General features: G+C 36.6%; 1 protein-coding gene across 1 annotated transcript in view; it reads right to left on the bottom strand.

Annotated features, from left to right (window-relative positions):
• TRHDE (thyrotropin releasing hormone degrading enzyme) overlaps positions 1-20,280 on the bottom strand; it is a 363,943-nt gene that overhangs the window by 236,025 nt on the left and 107,638 nt on the right. The gene's annotated exons all lie outside the window — the stretch shown is intronic.

A 20,280-nucleotide genomic window follows, 5' to 3' on the forward strand; every position in this document is an offset into this window, starting at 1 on the left:
ACATTCCACCCTAAAACAGCAGAATCCACATTATTTTCAAAGACACATGGAACATTCTCCAGATTAGATCATATATAGATCATATATTAGGCCACAAATCAACGCTTGACAAATTCAAAAAGATCAAAGCCATACCACGCATCATTTCAAACCATAACACTACGAGACTAGAAATCAACCACCGGAGGGAAAAAAAAAAAAAAAAAAAAAGGAAAGAACACAAGTAAAAGAAGGTTAAAGGAGGTTAAATAACATGCTACTATACAATGAATAGGTCAACCAAGAAATCAAAGAGGAAATCAAAAAATATGTGGAAAGAAATGAAAATGAAAACACAATGATCCAAAATCTTTGTGATGCAGCAAAACCTATTCTAAGAGGAAGTTTACAGCAATATAGGCCTTCCTCAAAAAGCAAGAAAAATCTCAAACAACCTACCCTTACACCTAAAGGAGCTAGAAAAAAAAGAACAAACAAAATCCCAAACAAGTAGATGGAAGGAAATAATAAAAATTAAAGTGGAAGTTAAAAAAATAGAAACTTAAAAAATAATAGAACAAATCAATGAAACCAAGATTCCTGGTTCTTGGAAATGATCAACAAAACTGACAAACCTTTAGCCAGACTCATAAAAAGAGACGGAGAGATGGAGAGAGAGAGAGAAGACCCAAGTAAACAAAATCAGAAAAGAAAGAGGAGAAATAACCAACACCACAGAAATACAAAGGACCATGAGAGAATAACATATGCCAACAAACTGGACAACCTAGAAGAAATGGATAATTCCTAGAAACATTTAACTTCCCCAACCTGAATCAGGAAGAAACAGAAAATTTGAACAGAACAATAACCAGTAAAGAAATTGAATCAATAATCAAAACACACCAACAAACAGAAGTCCAGGACTAGACGACTTCACAGGGGAATTCTACCAAACATTTAAAGAAGAGTTAATATCTATTCTTCTCAAACTATTCCAAAAAACAGAGAAGGAAGGAAAGCTTTCAAATTCATTCTACAAGGCCAGCATTACCCTGATACCAAAACCAGATAAAGACACTACAAAAAAAGAGAACTATAGGCCAGTATCTCTGATGAACATAGGCACAAAAATCCTCAACATAATAGAAACAAACCAAGTCAACAACACATTTTAAAAAATCACTCAGCACAATCAAGGGGGATTTATTCTTGGGATGCAAGAGTAAATGTAAATCATTGATTGATGTAAATCAATCATTGTGATATATCACACCAATAAGAGAAAGAATAAAAACCATATGATCATTTCAATAGATGCAAAGAAAGCATTTAACAAAGTACAACATCCATTCCTGATGAAAATCCCCAACAAAGTAGGTGAAGAAGAAACATACCTCAACATCATAAAGGCTGCACATGAAAAACCCATAGCTAACATCATACTCAATGGTGAAAACCGAGAGCTTTTCCCCTAAGATCAGGAATAAGACAACAATGTTAACATTCACCACGTTTATTCAACATAGTACTGGAAGTCCTGGCTATAGCACTCAGACAAGAAAAAGAAATAAAAGGCATCCAAATTGGCAAGGAAGAAGTAAAACTTTCATCATTTGCAGATGACATGATTCTATATATAGAAACCCTAAAGACTCCACCAAAAAACAACTAAAACTGATAAATGAATTCAGTAAAGTCGCAAAATACAAAAGCAATGTACATAAATCCATTGCATTTCTATACACTAATAATGAAGTAGCAGAAAGAATTTAAGAAAACAATCCCATTTACAATTGCATCAAATATAATAAAATACCTAAGAATAATGAATAATGAACTTAACCAAGGAGGTGAAAAACCTGTTACTCTGAAAACCATAAAACACTGATGAAAGAAATTGAAGACGATATGAACAAATGGAAAGATATATTAACCTCATGGATTGGAAGAACAAATATTGTTAAAATGTCCATACTACCCAAAGCAATCTATGGATTTAATGCAATAAAGAGCATTTTTCACATAACTAGATCAAATAATCCTCAAATTTGTGTGGGACCAGAAAAGACCCCAAATTGCAAAAGCAATCTTGAAAAAGAAGAACAAAACTAGAGGTATCACAATACCAGATTTCAAGACAAAATGCAAAGCTGTAGTAATCAAAACAGTATGGTACTGGCACAAGAATAGATATGTAGATCAATGGAACAGAACAGACAGCACAGCAATAAACCCTTCAACAAAGGAGGCAAGAATATGCAATGGGAAAAAAAACAGTCTCTTCAACAAAAGGTATTGGGAAAACTGGATGAAACTGTACCATTTTCTTACACCATATACAAAAAATAAACTCAAAATGGATCAAGGACTTAAATGTGAGAGCAGAAACCATAAAGTCCTAGAGAGAGCAGAGGCAGTAATTTCTTTTGACATTGGCCACACCAACATTTTTCTACACATGTCTCCAGAGGCAAGAGAAATAAAACAAAAATAAACTATTAGGACTACATCAAAATAAAAAGCTTCTGCACAAAGCAAAGGAAATAATCAACAAAACTGAAACACAACATACCAAATGGGAGAAGATATTTGCAAATGACATATCCAATAAGGGTTAGTATCCAAAAATGTAAAAAACTTATTCAACTCAACCCCCCAAAAACAAATAATCCAACTTAAAAATAGGCAGAAGACCTGAATAGACATTTCTTCAAAGAAGACATACAGATGGCCAACAGACACATGAAAAGATGCTCAACATCAATCGTCATCAGGAAAGTGCAAATCAAAATCACAAGGAGGTATCACCTCATACCCACCGGAATGACAAAAGTCAAAAACACAAGTTGGCGAGGATGCGGAGAAAATGGAACACTTATGCACTGTTGATGGGAATGTGGCCACTGTGCAAAATAGTATGGAGGTTCACAAAACAATTTAAAATAAAATTACCATATGATATGGTAATTCCACTATTGGGTATTTAACCAGGGAATATGAAAACACTAATTTAAAAAGATATATGCACTCGTATGTTTATAGCAGCATTATTCACAATAGTCAAGATACGGAAGCAACCCAAACATCCATCCATAGGTGATGGATAAAAAGATGTGATACACACACACACATGCACACACACATGTGTGTGCGCACATACACTGGAATATTAAGCAGCCATAAAAAAGAATGAAATCTTGCCACTTGCAACAACATGGATGGATCTAGAGAGTATAATGCTAAGTGAAAAAGTCAGTCAAAGAAAGACAAATACCATATTACTTCACTCACATGCTGAATTTAAGAAAAAAAACAAACGGAAAAAAAAAATAGACAAACCACGAAACAGACTTGTAACTATAGAGAACAAACTGATGGTTACCAGAGGGGAGGTGGGTAGAGGGATGGGTGAAATAGGTGAAGGGAATTAAGAGTACACTTATCACAAATGGCACTGGGTGATGTATGGAATTGTTAGGTCACTATATTGTACGCCTGAAACTAATATAACACTAAATGTTAACTACTGGAACCAACATTTTTAAAAGATGGTATTATGCATATTTTTTCAAAGGAGAGATAACGGCTGAGTAGGAACTTCCTAATATATTTTATCTTAAAAAATTGCCTAAATCTTCTCAGCAGATTACCTTAACTGAATACAAACTATAATAATTCAAGAGATAAACTATTTTAGTCCATTAATGTACTCCCTTTCTAGTTGACAATTACGTTTTTCAAGCAAAGAAGATATAAGAGAGCATTATTCAACATGCAAAATATTTCAGTAATCACAGCCTCCCCAATTAAGAAAAAGATTTTTCTCAAATCTGAATAGGATACAATATATGGTAAAATCAAATATGCGATTTAACAAAACTTACATGATCTATAATTCAGTCCTAATATGGCTTATTTAAAATTGTCTCTATATGCTAGGGATGTGATTTATTAAGTTACTCATAAATATATGGTAATATCTTGAAAGGCATTTCTGCCAGTATCTGTGCAAAGTCCCCACTCTCCCAAGATTTGAGAATATGCAATGCATGTTGAATGGAAGCTGTCTAGGTGTAGGGCTGCTAATGTGCATACCAAACACGTTTACCCTGAGAGTTTTTATTTGGCAGTATGTGAAATCTGATTTTGCTTACGGCTCCATGTTAAATATATGTATGTGTAGTCTAAGATGTATCTCTCTTTTGAAGAAAAGAATTACTCATAGCAATAGCAGTTAATACTAATGCCTAGTTTTCTACATTTACAGTGTCAAAAACCAGGAAATGATGTTTATACTACTAAACTTGAATGCTTTACAAAATACTTTCTGCTGCAGTGTCCTTTAAGTGAATTTTTGCTGTTTAAAATGATTCATTTTACTAATACATTAGAAGACACACTTGCTTAATTGAACAGAAGAATTTAACACACTTTCATAGGTATCTAATCTATATTGACCAAATAAATCTGACTCAAAAGGCTTGACACTCATCTGTCAATATCCTAGACAAAATGAAAATGACAAGTAGTAAGATCCCCATTTATTAGATTAAGAAACTGAGGTCCAGAGAGATTTTTGCCCAAGATTAAACAGTGAGTTAGTAGCAGAGTGGGAAATTAAAACTGAAATCATTGCACTCCATTTTCTCCCTTGATAGCCTATTCATCTGCATTTTAAAATAGACCACAGACAGTTGAGATACAGAAGCAATAAGGAACCTAGAAATCTGTCAGTCATTTATCATTGAAAGTTTACTCTTAAAAAAAAAAAGTAGTCTTTTTTTCTGGAGTCACAAGAATGACTACACTTTAATAAAGAAAGAGAAGAAAAGAACACTTTTAATTAAACTTGTGCAGGAGTTATCTAACACCCAGTGCAAAGGAGTTATTTTGCAGCTTATAGGTCTCATCAATTACAAACTAGGTTTTAATTTGAAATTTCTGCATGCAAACCTTAGCTTTTTCAAAGAAATACGGGTTTTTCATGATAAAAAAACTGTTTCTTGGTGGCAAATATAAGTCACAACATTGACGTTTATGTTCTCATGTGAATAATATAATAAATAAATCATCCCTATTTCCTATACTTTATTAAGCAGCACAGAAGTAGTTTATTATTATTAAGTAAACAAAAAATTATCAAGTTTCACATCAGATCATTCCAGAAATTGGAAACTTACTCAAGTGCAATGGTTTCCTAATAAGAATGAGATATTCTCCTCTTGAAAATTCAATTTCATGATCTAATGTTTAGGAGATTCTCCTAAACCACTGTGCAAAGATTTTTTCTAACACTGGCCTTCTGTAGTCCTTGGAGTGGAATTTTTCTATTAATTTGGAAACACCTCCAGCTTAGACTAATAAAAATATTTCTATCAGATACGTTAAGTATGTAATACTTCAGTTTGCACAACCTGAAGAAAGGGTAGAGTGAGGGATACCCTATCAATCCCCAGCCCTCTTAACAAAACAAGCTCTGCTTGCATTTTTCTGTCTATATTGGGGATCCACATAAGATTTAAATTTTTTAATTTGGGTTCTGCTGACTTAAAATAATTGAAAAGTTGTCCATATTTACACAAGGGAAAAAATAGTGAACTAGGGATGATTTAGAATTAAACACTGATATTTCAATAATTCACTTATCCAATGAATATTTATTAAGCAGCTAGTACTTTTCAGTCACTGAGAAACCATATATAATTAACAAGATAAAATTCCTGCCTTCATGAAACTTGCAACTGAGTACCTAGATGCTGTTGTGTAAATGGCAAACATATAACACAATGGCATACAAGTGCTGTAAGAAAAATAAAGAAGGACAAGGAGATGAGTTCTAATGAGTAGCTGCTTTTGGTAACTTCACCAGAGAATGTTCGTGTCTCCGTAGGAGGCAGCATTTGAACGTATTCCCAAATCCATCTCTACTGAAAAGCATTTCAGACCTAGGGAACATAAATTTAAGTTTCTGAGGGGGAAACAAGAGTGGAATATTCAAGTAAGCTTATAAAGTCATATTATTAGAGACGAGTGAGCAAAAGGTCAAGGGTGGGTTCTGTCGGAAAGGTAACCAGAGGTCAGATCATGGAGGGCCTCCCATGCTGACATGAAAACTTGTTCTGAATTTGAAGGGAAATAACACAGGGAGAGACTGATGTAATGCTATTCACATTTTTAAAAGCTCACTCTTGAATGTTGTTTGGACAATAGAATTGGGTGGTAGGGAAAGTCGCAAGAGAATAATTTGGAATCTGTGTCAATAACCCAGGAGGAAGAAGATGGCAATATGGAATATAGAGTAGCAGTAGAATTAGTGAGAACTAGGAAAATACAGGATACACTTTGAAGGTAGAAGCCTACAGGACTTGCCAATGGACAGCATAAAGGGTGTGTACAGGAGAGAAGAACCAAAGCTGACTGGTCAACATTTTACCTAAACCTTCTGGTGCTTGGGGCTGCTTTTGCTAAAATAAAGATGGAACAAGGAGCAAGCTCAGTGGGGAAAACAAGACTTCTGAGTTTGGGTGTTTACATTTGCCTATTTGGCATCTGAAATGTCAATAAGATGGAGCTTCACAGAATATCAGAGGTGAAGATATAAATGTGTGAGTCATCAGCAAACCTAAGTCTCCAAATTCATGAACTGAATGTAATCAATAGGGAGACACCAAACAGAGAAAAAAGAGAGAGAAAAGATTCCATTCTTGGACAAATATTTAGACATGGAGAAAATGAGAATCCAAGAAAGGAGTCTGAGAAATCCTAGCCAGTGAAGCAGGAAGAAGCTACGGTAACATTCCAGAAGCCAAGAAAAGAAACGTTTGAATAAGTGAGAGATCAGCCATGTCAAATGCTGTTGAGGGGTCAAGTAAAATTAAGTTCCTTATCTAACCATTAAATAGAAGCCTTAGACCTTAGAGGTATTGGTGATACTCAAAGCCTAATTAGAGTAGGCTCAACAGACAAGGGAGGTAAGGAATAGAGACTGTATGGAAAAGACTCTGAAGAGTTTTGCTATAAAGGAACAGAGAAATCATAGCTAGAGGCAATCAGTGTCAGGGAATATTGTTTGTTTGCTTGCTTAAGGCACAGTATATTGAAACCTATTTGTTTAAGGATAATCTAGTTAGGAGGGGAGGATTTGATGATGTAAAATTGAGAGGGTAATTTTATTTTTTGTAAATATTTATTTGTTTATTTTAGAGAGCGAGAAGCACCAGCAGGGGAAAGGGGGAGGAGCTGAGGGAGAGGGAAAGAGAATCCTCAAGCAGACTCCCTGCTGAGCATGGAACCTGAGCAGGGCTCAATCCCAGGACCCTAAGATCATAACCTGAGCCAAAATCAAGAGCCAGCCACTTAACAGACTGAGCTACCCAGGTGCCCTGAGAGGGTAATTTTAAGAGCAACATCTTAAAGCAGGTTTAAGATTGAGACCATTTATGGAAGAGCTGGCCTCATATAGGTTGGTAGGAAAGTCCATCATGCCAGGAGGGAAGGCAGGGCATATGGATGTGGATGCAGATGAATGAAGAAGGAAATTCACTTCTGAATGCCTCTTCTTTTCTTCTTTTTTTTAATTAAATAAGCATATAGATCACGGGCTCAGACTGAGGAGGGGAGGAGTGTGCTGGAGATTTGAGGAGAGGGAAGATGTGGGATCATTGTCCTGGAGAGGGGGAGAGCAAAAGCACAACAGAAATAGAGTATGATTGCTGCACAGCATCAGGGCCCACTTAACTTTGTGGTCATAAATTTAAAGTGACTGCCATGACCCAGGTGATGCAGGCCCAGGACAGACATAGAGTAGGGCTGTGGAGGTTTTGGAGAAGAGACAATGGTGGAGAGAGGGGCAAAGGAGTTGAAGATAGCGGCAAGGGAAAGCTTGAACAGTTACAGTGATGCCTCACATTATCTATCCTGGGTGAAATGGAATCTAGGAGATGAGAGGAGGAATGGCTGTGAAAATGTGTAGAATTAATGGGTTGGGGATCCCAGGCAGGAGGAGGGTGACGAATTTTTGGAGCAGAAGCAGAAGAACAAGGCTGGGAAGGCAGGATGCTGCAAAGAAGGACTGGAATGCTTGACATGATGACATTTGCAGGTGGTAGAGGCATTGGAAAAGATAATGTCCAGCGTATGATAACAGACTGGGTAGAGACAATGAAAAAGACTTTTGAATTAGGCAACTGGATTTAATTCCAGATCTGTAGATCTAATAATAAGAGATATTATTTTTACTAATAATAGTTATTAATAAAAATTATTAGTAAAAATAGACTTCTCGAAGCCCTAAATTCACTAAGCCTCATGCACCGCAGCCCTGTTTGAGAACTTGGGCCACAGGAAGGTGGCCCTCACATTGCAATAGCTACTTCTGAGAAGTGCAGGGTGGAACAAGGCAAGGGTGGGGAAGGGAAGTACATAACAAACAGTCAATCCCAGAGAACACATAATATGTTTCAGAATCTGTCACATTTTTAAACCCAGCAAATAGTAAAATTGAGGATCTGTTCCGACAGTGTCAGATTTTTGTATATCTGTTGTCAAACATATCAGTCACGGAAGATACGAGATGAAAAAAACCCTACAAATAAATGATCACAAAGAAGGAAATACGCTGATCCTCATTCTTAGATAGCGGATGATTTATTTTGATAGATATAATGCTGTGTTATAGTTGGTGTGTGTGTGTGTGTGCGCGCACGTGTATGTGTGTGTGTGTTTTGTACTGAGCCTAGAGAGTGAATCTTAGAATGCTGAGATCAGATGGGAAATGCGTCACAAGTATCACAAAGATGTTACTACAAATTTCATTAAACTATTGAGCTTACTATTAATAAGTCCTTTTTGCTTCAAAAATAGAATCAAAAAAACACAGCAGAAGCTAGATTAATATATCAGTACAATTCTCATGCATTTGCTTTTTTCAGTGCTTCCCCGGGAGAGAATGAATGGGTTGGAATTGCAAGTGGTAATTCACCTGACTCACACAAACACGCTCAGGTATACATTACCCATTAGTGCACTGAGGGCGGTAAAAGTATAAGAAATACTAGTTGAGGCAATTAATTGCTTAGACGTGGAAATATTCAGATGAACTATTTTCAGGCCTACCTTAATGTCCTTAATTTAAATTTGTTAACAGTCACCAGTGTCTAATAAAATGGGGGCAAGACAACACTTTCTGAGCTCTCCAACTCTAAACACTGAGAAACTTCACTAACAGCCCACGTAACAGGTAGATTCTAAAGATGCTACTTCCGACAGGATTTACAGGAGCTCTATGGAGCAGTGTGTATTTGTGACATGAATTTTATGCCTCTCATCTCCCAAAACAGCTCTTAATTTTCTCAGGTACAACAAACTGCCTAAGAAAAAACTGTACAAAGAAGAAGGTCATAATTAGTTCTGATTATTGGCCTACCTTAATAGATTATCAAGACTATTCAATTCCACACCATCATAATCCCAGGCATCTGGGACATCTCTCATCATCTTGAGTCTTTCCCACATTTCTATGTGTGCATTCCCTAATCTTCAAATCCACATCTGCTCCACACTCTTCCATTCTACCCTTTGGAACTCCCTATGTGTTATTAGCAAGTTCTACATTCTTAACTTTTTTTCTGAATGTTTTGTTTACTTTTTAGCCCTAACCAAAACTTGTCTGTATTTTGAAGGACATCTATTTTCCTGTGGGTCTCTCAAGTGGAGGTTAGTTTTCTTTCACACCCCAAAGCCTGGAAATATCATCCTTGCTGTTGAATGCTACTTACATGTACCTTCTCTACCACCTTTCTAAAATCCCAGCTTACTTGAGTTAATACAAGTAATTATGCTGCCCTTTCCTCATCTTGACTGAATTTATCCAGTATTGCCTTCCAGGTATGCATTTCATTAAACAATGTCTCACTGAAGATCCTGAAACACTGACTTTCTTTCTACCACTGTTCTGCCGGTTGTTTCAATGTCCATATTGATAATCCCTCAAAACCTTTGAGAGGCTTTGATCTCCTGAGTTCTAATGATCTTTTCCACTGACCCACCCCATCCATGTTCATACCCTGGACATTATCTTTTCCAATGCCTCTACCACCTGCAAATGTCATCATGTCAAGCATTCCAGTCCTTTGCAGCATCCTACCTTCCCAGCCTTGTTTTTCTGCTTCTGCTCCAAAAATTCATCACCCTCCTCCTGCCTGGGATCCCCAACCCATTAATTCTACACATTTTCACAGCCATTCCTCCTCTCATCTCCTAGATTCCATTTCACCCAGGATAGATGATGTGAGGCATCACTGTAACTGTTCAAGCTTTCCCTTGCTGCTATCTTCAACTCCTTTGCCCCTCTCTCCATCATTGTCTCTTCTCCAAAACCTCCACAGCCCTACTCTATGTCTGTCCTGGGCCTGCATTACCTGGGTCATGGCAGTCACTTTAAATTTATGACCACAAAGTTAAGTGGGCCCTGATGCTGTGCAGCAATCATACTCTATTTCTGTTGTGCTTTTGCTCTTCCCCTCTCCAGGACAATGATCCCACATCTTCCCTCTCCTCAAATCTCCAGCATACCTTTCCCTTCCTCAATCTCAGCCATTTCTCCCTACTATCTCCCTTCTTAACTTGGAACATTATTAGAGGTTGTAGAGAAAAATGGGCATGTTAATCCTGACCAAAAAAAGTCAAAGTTTCCACATATTATTCATTTTAAGTATGAATGGGAAATAAATTATACAAGGGTATTCCGTATAACAGTCTACATGTAAATATGTAATATGTAATTAGCTATATAAATTAAGTTTAAAATTAATATATTAATAAATTGATACATAGTATATAAATAATACATTAATAATTATTACTATAAATGCAAATTCTATTAATTTATATATTCTGCATGTACTTATGAGTAAATGGATGTCTTCAAGAAGAACAAAGTGTACTAATTATTTTGAATGTACTGATTTAGTTTGATTCTTAAACATTTATAAAAATATAGAAAACTAAATCCCTAATAAGGGTCTCTTGGTTTGAGGGATTTGTAAATTTTATATTGTTGAACTGAAGAGGTTATCTACTAACGCAGGACTCAGCAGACTATAGCCTATGGGCCAAATCTGGCCAACCGTCTGTTTCTATAAATGAAATTTTATTGGAACAAGGCCACATTCATTCATTTATATGTTGTCTACAGCTCCTTGCTACAATGGCAGAGTTGAAAAGTTGCTACTGAGATGGTATGATTCACAAAGCTCGAAATGTTTTCTTTCTGACCCTTTACAAAGAAAGTTCGCCGAACACTATGATATTGATTATGGAAACGTCTTTAAATGATTAAAATTCTTTCTAATCACAGATCTTTTTTCAGTACAGATGAGAGGGCAGGGTGAAGCAAAGAAACAGATATTTAAGAAGGTAAATCAATAATTTCTTCTTAAATGATCAAAGTAAATTAGGCAAAATAGAATTGTTATTGGAAGTCCTGAATAATTCAAGTGGGTGCTAGGATCTTTATTTTAGCCATGTCTTCACTGGCATCCTACCACAACCTAAGCAAACAGTACTGAAAATTACCTATAAGATTATTATTCAGCTTGGGCTTCCATAACAAAATACCACTGACTGGGTGACTTATACAACAGAAATTAATTTTATCATAGGTCTGGAAGCTAGAAATCCAAAGTCATGTTGCCAGCCTGGTTAGGTTCTGGTGGGAGCTTTCTTTCCAGATTGTAGACAGCTGTCAGGATCTCACATGAAAAATAGAGACAGAGACAGATCTCTCTTTTCCCTTTCTTATAAAATCCTAATCCTATCAGATTAGGACCGTTCTTGTAACCTCCTAATTATCTCTTAATTACCTCTGATACCCAAGGAAGGTCACATTGAGGGTTAGAGCTTCAACATATGAATTTGAAAGAGATACAATTCAGTTCATACTGATAGGTGTAAGAAATTATGATTTTGGGTATACCCAAATCTCTGATACAGACATGAAATGTTGGTTTTGTCCACTAGAGAAATTTGGCTCAGCAAGTTTCATACCATGTACCAGCTGACTTTACTAATATTAATAAAAATTGACAGGCTATATCTCAATGTACTTAAGAAGCTAAATGATCCCAAACATTATCAATCTACCAATTATTTTACAGCTTAGTGAATATTTTTCAGTCTATAAAATAAAAAGAAATGCTCAACAATTTAAAAGCTTAAAAACACCTTATTCTATACTGTTGAAGACACACTCTAGGTCATTCATGAGTTATTTCCCATACAAAGACAGAATCCATAAAGGAAAAAAATAAAGCCAATAAAGAATAAATCTAAGTTACAAACCATTAAAATTCCTCCAACTGAAAAATGGCATATGGGACTCACCCTCTCTTTTAAAATTACCCTTTAAAAAGCTTCAGAAATGCCTTCAAGGCTTCATTTACAACTACCATATTAGATTCGCTCTGTTTGTGTATTGCAACCTCCCTTACAGGCTAAGGTTTGTTTTACACTTCAGTCTGTTTTACATTTCAAAGTCCAAAAGCAGCAGCATCAAAATTCTCACAGACAGTAATGAAATATTTTAACACAAAAAGGTGGACCAGTAGCACATTTTCCACCTGAAATCTCCAAAAGTTTCCGTCTCAGTCCTGGATCCCCCAATGTCATAGTGAATAGAGTCACAATTTTTAAACTTGAAAAAATAGCTGATTTGATAATAATAATTCAACCTAAATAATAACATCATCTGTGTATTAGGTACAATTTTTTCCCTAAGGTTCTCTTTTCTTGTAAAAATCTGTCAATATCCGTCCAAGTTGAATTTGATATGGTTTGATGGATTTGATGAGGACCCTTCTCCTACATTAAACAACAGAGTACAAAGTACACCCTCCTCAGCTTACAACAGCACATCTGCTTTCCACCCTATGAAATTCTAAATAGATATTCCTTGGTTTACAGCAAGGATTTTTATTACCCTCCATTATCTGATAAGATCAAAAGACCTTAATGCCAAAGGTAAATATGCCCTGATCAGGATTACCACTTAAATTTCCTAACCCTTTGAAATGATAATCAATTAGGAAATAATTACTGCATATCTTTACCTGGAAACATTTGAAAAGTTCTGAATTGGATAAAGACACCATCACAAATACACTGAAACAAAGACAAGAAAAAAATGTATTTTGACTATTTCTGTCTTATAGAGCATCGTGCCTTAATTGACTTTTAGATGCTTAACCTTAATTTACATAACTATCCCTCAGTCTCAGTTTCTTGAAATGAAGCTATTCTGAAAAACCTTCTGATCTCAATATAAGCTATTTTAGCTCTCCAGTTTATGGGAATGGTCACCTTTCTTTTAAAACCGCCTGATTGTCAGTGCTTCTGTCAGCAGTAATCCCCAGCCTAGAATTTAATGAAATGTTCCTCCCTTTCTCTAGGGCTTTGGATTGCTATTTGGCTATAATTAACTCCAGACTGACCAGTGAAGCCAGTGAAGGAAGAACTCACTCCCAGAAAAGGATTATTACAGCATTATTTTGTTCTAAATACAGCTGCTCTGTCTAGAAAATACAAATTATTTATCTTGCTATGTTAATTTCAAATAACCAAGAAAGAGAGAAAGAAGCATAGAAAGATTGCTCCCTTTCACTGTAGCTACATAGGAAAGTAAGCCACAGGGGAAAAAATGAAAGCTCATAGTTTTTCAAGCTTGTCATAATCTTCTAAACTCCAGTTGAGAGGAACTGACATCAAACCTTCATTTGAAGACCTATTGTAATGTAGTAAATCCTGTTGAATTTCCTTTCAAAATATATCAAAATCCGCCCACTTCTCACCATCTCCACTGTCACCAAGCTGGTCCAATACAACATTATTTCTCAGATTAATGCAGTAGCTTCTCTCTGCTTTGGCCTTGCCCCCCACCCTGCCCTTCCCTCAACAGTCTGTTCTAAATGAGGCAGCCAATGTGATCCCTTAAAAATGGAAGCCATGCCAGGGGCACCTGGGTGGCACAGTCAGTTAAGCATCCGACTCTTGGTTTTCACTCAGGTCGTGATCTCAGGGTTGGGAGATCGAGCCCTGCATCAGGCTCCATGCTCAGAGTGGAGTCTGCTTGAGACTCTCCCTCTCCCCCTGCCCCTCCCCACTTAAGCTCACTCTCTCTCTAAATAAATAAAAATCTTTAAAATTAAAAAAAAAAATGTAAGTCAGCCATGCCAGATCATGCCTGTTATGAACGGAATTGTATCCCCTCCAAATTCATATGCTGAAGCCTTAACTCCCCATGTGATGGTATTTGGAGATGGGGCCTTTGGAAGGGAGATAATTACATTTAGATGAGATAATTACATTCATGATGGGATAGTGCCCTTACAAGAAGAAATGCCAGAGAGCTTGTTCCCTCTCTTGCTGTGTGAAAACACAGCAAGAAGGTGGCCATCTGCAAGCAAGAAAGAGAGCTCTCACCAGATACAAGCTACCCAGGTACCCTAATCTCAGATTTCCAGCCTCCAGAACTGCGAGAAAATAAATTTTGGGTGTTTAAACCACCCAGTCTATGGTACTTTGTTATGGCAGCCAGAGCAGACTAAAGCCATGCCTCCAATCAAAATAAAAGTGCATATCGTTCAATGGCCAACCAACAAGTTTCTTCACAACCTGGCCCCACTTCCTCACAGACTTCATCTCCCTCCACCCTCAGTCTCACTCGCTTTGCTCCAGGCACACTGGTCTCCTTGCTATTTCTTCAATAAGTCAGACACCCTCCTTCTCAGGATACCCTCAATCTTTCAGATTTTGAATCGAGTGTCCCCATTTCAGCAAGGCATTCCCTGACCATTCACCCTGTTCAAAACGGCAACCTACTAACATTTCTGATGCTTTCTTCTCTGCCTTATTTCCTCTACAGCAGTTATCACTTTTTAACACTACATATTTATGTATTATTTACCTCTCTCCTTTATTAAAATATAAGCCCAGTGAGGACTGTTGTCTCTTGCTAACTGCTGATTCTCCAGTACCTAATAGAACAGTGTCCAGTAGATAGTAGATAGTCAACAATGTTGTCAAATTCATGCATAAATGTTGTTTTCATCTCAATGAACAGTAAGAGGGAAAAGAGCTGATAGACAACTAAATAGTTATTTCATTTTTAGATTGCAAAATTACTCTAAGTGCAAAGTATAGCTTCTTAACAGCTTCCTTCCCTCTAGAATTGCCACGATAATAAACCAAAAGTTCAACACTTCTTCTACATATCAACTCACTCGTTTTTCACCAACAATTTCCTTTACAAGAATCCTTAATGAGAAACTGGCTGTAGCTATAGCTAACTCATCTTTCACCCTTTCCACTTGCGTTTAAAAAAAAAAAAAATTTCTTAGAAGCTTATAAGGTATATTACCATTATTTCTTTGTTTATGCTACTGAAAAATAAATCATATTTTATTTGACTCACAAAGCAGCCAAAGCTTGGCCTTCTCTCCAATGTGATGAAGATGGTTAAAACAGGAAGAAATTGGCAATTGCTCATTCACTCAACAAGAATTTATTAAGTGCCTACCTTGGGCCAGGCAATGTTCTAGGCAAAGAGAATGGAGCAGTGAACAGACAAAAAGGTCTGCTCTCACAGAGCTTGCATTTGGGGTGGGGGTCGTGGGTACCTGGAGACAGATAACAAATAAAACAAATACATGTTAAGGGAGGCAACAAAAGGTGCTATGGAGAAGAGTGAATCAGGGAAAAGAGATAAGAAATAATCAGTAAGGTTGCATTTTAAATGGAAGGGTCAAAGAAGACCTCACTGGAAAAGGTGGTAGTTCAGCTATGCATGTATCTGAAGGAACAAGTGCAAAGGCCCAAGACTGGTGCATAGTTGGTATGGTGGACAAACAGCAAGGAAGGCACTGTAGCTGAAACAGGGAGAATGAGTAGGACAGAAGTAGAAGATGAGCTCAGAGTGGCAGCAAAAAGCCAGATCCTCAGGGGTCTTGCAGGACAATGGAAGAATTCTGGATTCTATTCTACTACTAATGGGAAGCCACTGGAATGTTTGAGCAGGAGAGCAACATCATCAGACACGTCCAACAGTCTTCATAAGAACCAAGTAAATTCAAATATCTCATGTTCTCACACCACTTGAACTTCACATTTCATTTTGGTTGGACTCTTGACCCAGGCAAGAAAGCAGGGAGGCTGGAATGAGAGTAGTAACCATGGAAATGGTGAGAAGTGGTCAGATTCTGGATATACGTAGACTATGAAACCAAAAAGTTTTGTTGATGGTTTAGACATGTAACATGAGAGAAAAAGATTATAGTTCCAATCTTTTTTTTACCAAAACAACTTGGAGGGAATAAAGTTGCCCTTTCCTAAAATGGGAAAGGCTACAAAAGAAGGAAGATAGTGGTGTAAGATCTGAGCTCCAATTTGAACATATTACATTGAGATATTCTTTAGGCATCCGAATATAGATGTCAGATAGTCAGTAGAATGAAGAAGTTTGGAGGGGAGAAGAGAACCAGGCTGGATCTGTACATTTGGAAATCATCGGCATCAACACATGGTATTTAAAGCCATGAGGCTAGAGGAGGTCACCAGCAATGTAGATAGCAAAGAGAAAAGGTCCAAAACTTGAGCCCTGAGATACTCCAAAATGAATTAGCTGGAGAGGGAAAGAAACAGAGAAAATAGACTTGGAAAGAATGGCCAGTGAGTTGGTGAAAAAGAAAAAAAAAAGAAAGAAAGAAAATGTGTTTTCCAGAAAGACAAGAGAAAAATGTGTTTCAAAGGGTTGGAGAGAACAACTGTCAGATATTGCTGACAGCTCAAGAGGAGGACTGAGAATTGGCCATTGGATTTAGCAAGGTGAAGTCATAATTGAATTTGACGAGAACAGTTTTAGTACAGTGTTGGGGCAAAAGGCTGATGTAGAGGGCATTCAAGAGACAAAGGAAAGAGAGAAATTGGAGCGAGTGCAGATAGACAACACTTTCAAACAGTTCAGCTGTAAAAGGAAAGAGAGAATGGTGCAGTAGCTGGAGTGAGTGTACATGTGTGTGGTTGAGTTGAGAGAAACAGCCTCATATTTTTAATGTTGATGGAGAAAGGTCCGAAAAAGAAAATTGAAGATTCAGGAGTAAGAAGGGAAAACTGCTAAAGTGATATCTTTGAGCAGGTGAGAGAGGTTGGGATCAAGTGCACAAAGGAGGAGGTGCCCAAAGCTGGAGCGACACCACTTGACCTACAGTAATAGGAAAGAATACAGAGTCTATGGCACAAGGCCTAGGCAATGACTACATATAAAAACACTGGAAGGAGTTATTTCCTAACTTAATGGCCATGTTGTAAGGGCCAACTAACTGTTGGAAAATGAGCAACAATGCCTTGGAGGTCTCTTTATAAATATGCCCTGATTAAATTAAGCACTTTCTAAAATTGCATTTATTTTCGGGATAAGCAATCTTTCACAAATCCTGATTAAATCAATGAAAATATACTTAGGAGTAAATCCAAAGCTGTGAAAGTTTGAAATTCTTAAAACTGGAAAAGGAGGAAGGAAGGTAGCAAGCAAACTGACCATGGAACAATACTGGTTAACTAGCAAAATAATAAAAAACATCTCTTCAACTAGATTTTAAGCTCCTAGTGGAAGAGGCAATTTATTATCATTCCTGAGTACAAAGTACATACTAACTACTCAAAAAATGCTTGCTGAATTAATTAGTTAATTCAGTTCTATAGTTGGTTTTTGTTGCATTAAATTCTTCACTCAGTATCCTTGTGGTTTGCTGGTTTACTGCAGTAATAATCTCATGCATCATTCCCACTAAAATGCATTGTTTCATTGATTTCTTTCTCCTTTACTGTTCTGTTTCTCTTTTTTTGAATTAGTGATTAAATATCATAAACACTGAATATCATATACATGTTTTGTTTGTTAGTATAGAAGTGGATAGCATGTAATAGCTGCAAAATAGCTTAACAACAACAGTTAAGTGGCCATATTATGGAATAATTAATGAAGGGGAAAATGCCTTGTTAAACTGTGTTAAAATAACTGTAATATATTGAAGTAACTGTGTCCATTTTAATAGGATTTGGTGTTGTTTTACTACAAATGGTTGTTAGAGTGGGGGTTAGGAATATATAAAAAATATTTCCCATTGAGAGAAGTGATAACTGCTCTTTTGGTTTATGAGAAAATCACCATATGAAGGGTTTTTCAGAAATGGACTACCTTTATAAAGTAGGGAGAGACTATATTTATTTGATTCTAAAGAAGGGAGAAAGGATAGTCACTTAAGGAAACTCATTTCTCTACATTACCTGGTAACCCGGAAGGCAAAGTACTGCCCCATCTGCTCCCTCAACAATGGACTAGGATGTGAAGCCACAGGGACAGCCTTACATTTGTTTCCACTAAAAAACCATAGAATTAAACAGATCCAGTATAACTCCAAATATTTTTAGGAATTCTGATTGAAAAAAGCATCTTGGGAGTAAATTGGCATTATACATAATTAGACCAGCCTATATAAAGAAACTCTATAGAGATTTTATTTTTATAAAAGCAGCCTTACTGGAGTCAATAAATATATACATAGTATTCAATGTTTACCTAAACAAAAGCAAGGTAAAAAAAAAAAAGTCATACTTTAAAAAAAAAATGAAGTCTCAAATAATAACTGAGGTATGAGATGTAAACTAAGATGGAAATAGGATTATATAATTATCATTTCAAATTAGAAACAACAAATATATCCACTACTTAAAGTAAAAAGATATGGGGCACCTGGGTGGCTCAGTCAGTTAAGTGTACAACTCTTTTTTTTTTTTTAAATTTTATTTATTTATTTGACAGAGAGAGAGAGATGGAACACAAGCAGGAAGAGAGGGAGAGGAAGAAGCAGGCTCTCCCCTCAGCGGGGAGCACGACGCAGGGCTCAATCCCCTGAGCTGAAGGCAGATGCTTAACGACTGAACCACCCAGGCACCCCTAAACCTCCAACTCTTGATTTTGGCTGAGGTCATGATCTCAAGGTGGTGGGATCGAGCCCCTCCTCAGGCTCTGCACTCAGCTCAGTGTCTGCCTGTCTCTCTCCCTCTGCTCTTCCCACCCACCCCCACCCTGCGCTCAATCTCTTTCTCTCTCACACCCAAATAAATAAATAAAATCTTTAAAATAATAAAAAAATAAAGAAAAAATACATAACCACAGAGAGTGAAATACTTAGCAGTCAATACAAATATTTTATGAAGGAAAAATCTCCAAAGCTTTACTACTTGCAAGTAGCCCATTATCATCACCATCATCACCATCACCATCATCACCACCATCACTACAATAAAAAAGTGAATGTATCTGTGATAGCTCAAAATGCAATCATTCAAGCCAGCCCCTCCTATTCATGAACTTCAATAGGGCCTTTTATCTCATAAGTTACCCCATAACTTATCCCATTATAGAAAAATAAATAGACTCTATCAACATGATACATAAAGTCCAAGGTATCCATGGGCTTTCCCTAGTACACAAATCTCAAAATGACTTCTCCCCCTTCTTTCCACCTCTGATTAAATGTATTTCTTTTTTCAGGACTGAAATAAAGATAAAGCTTCTTTTTATGTGCATTTCATGCCTGTAGCATTGTGCAACAATCCCACATTCTTAACTTAACATGGTACTATATTTTTGCTCTACAAAATTTCGGTGTTTGATTATATTCCCTATTGTGTGAGTCTCTAATCCATTAATTTTAGTAAATATGGTATTCTCTCCTCAACAAAACCACAATCTCCTTGAGGCCAGAAATTCTTGTTACAAAATACCTATGGCTCTTTCTACAATCACAGCACTGTGCCAAGTAGGTAATGAATTCTTCATAAAAGCACAGTGTACTGAAAAGAAGCAATCAAGCAAGCTCCTTTACAAAACTTATTGATTTACAAATTACAAAATAGCAGCAAAAGGAAACTAAAAACTATCTGCCATAATTAATTGAAATATAAATAGGATGAATAACAAAATAATACATATCTGAGTCACTTTATCTGCCATCTAATTAACTTATAAAGCAGCTATGATGAAGAAAACATTTAAAATATTCAAGTATAGAGTGGGGGATGGGCAAAAGAAAAGATGGGGATTAAGGAGTCCATTCGTCTCATGATGACCACTGGGGGATGTATGGAAGTGATGAATCACTATATTGTACACCAGAAACTAATATAATACTGTATGTTAACTATACTGGAATTAAAAGAATAAAATAAAATATTCAAATATAT

Source organism: Ursus arctos, unplaced genomic scaffold, assembly GCF_023065955.2.
Source record: "Ursus arctos isolate Adak ecotype North America unplaced genomic scaffold, UrsArc2.0 scaffold_21, whole genome shotgun sequence".
Lineage (NCBI taxonomy): Eukaryota > Metazoa > Chordata > Mammalia > Carnivora > Ursidae > Ursus > Ursus arctos.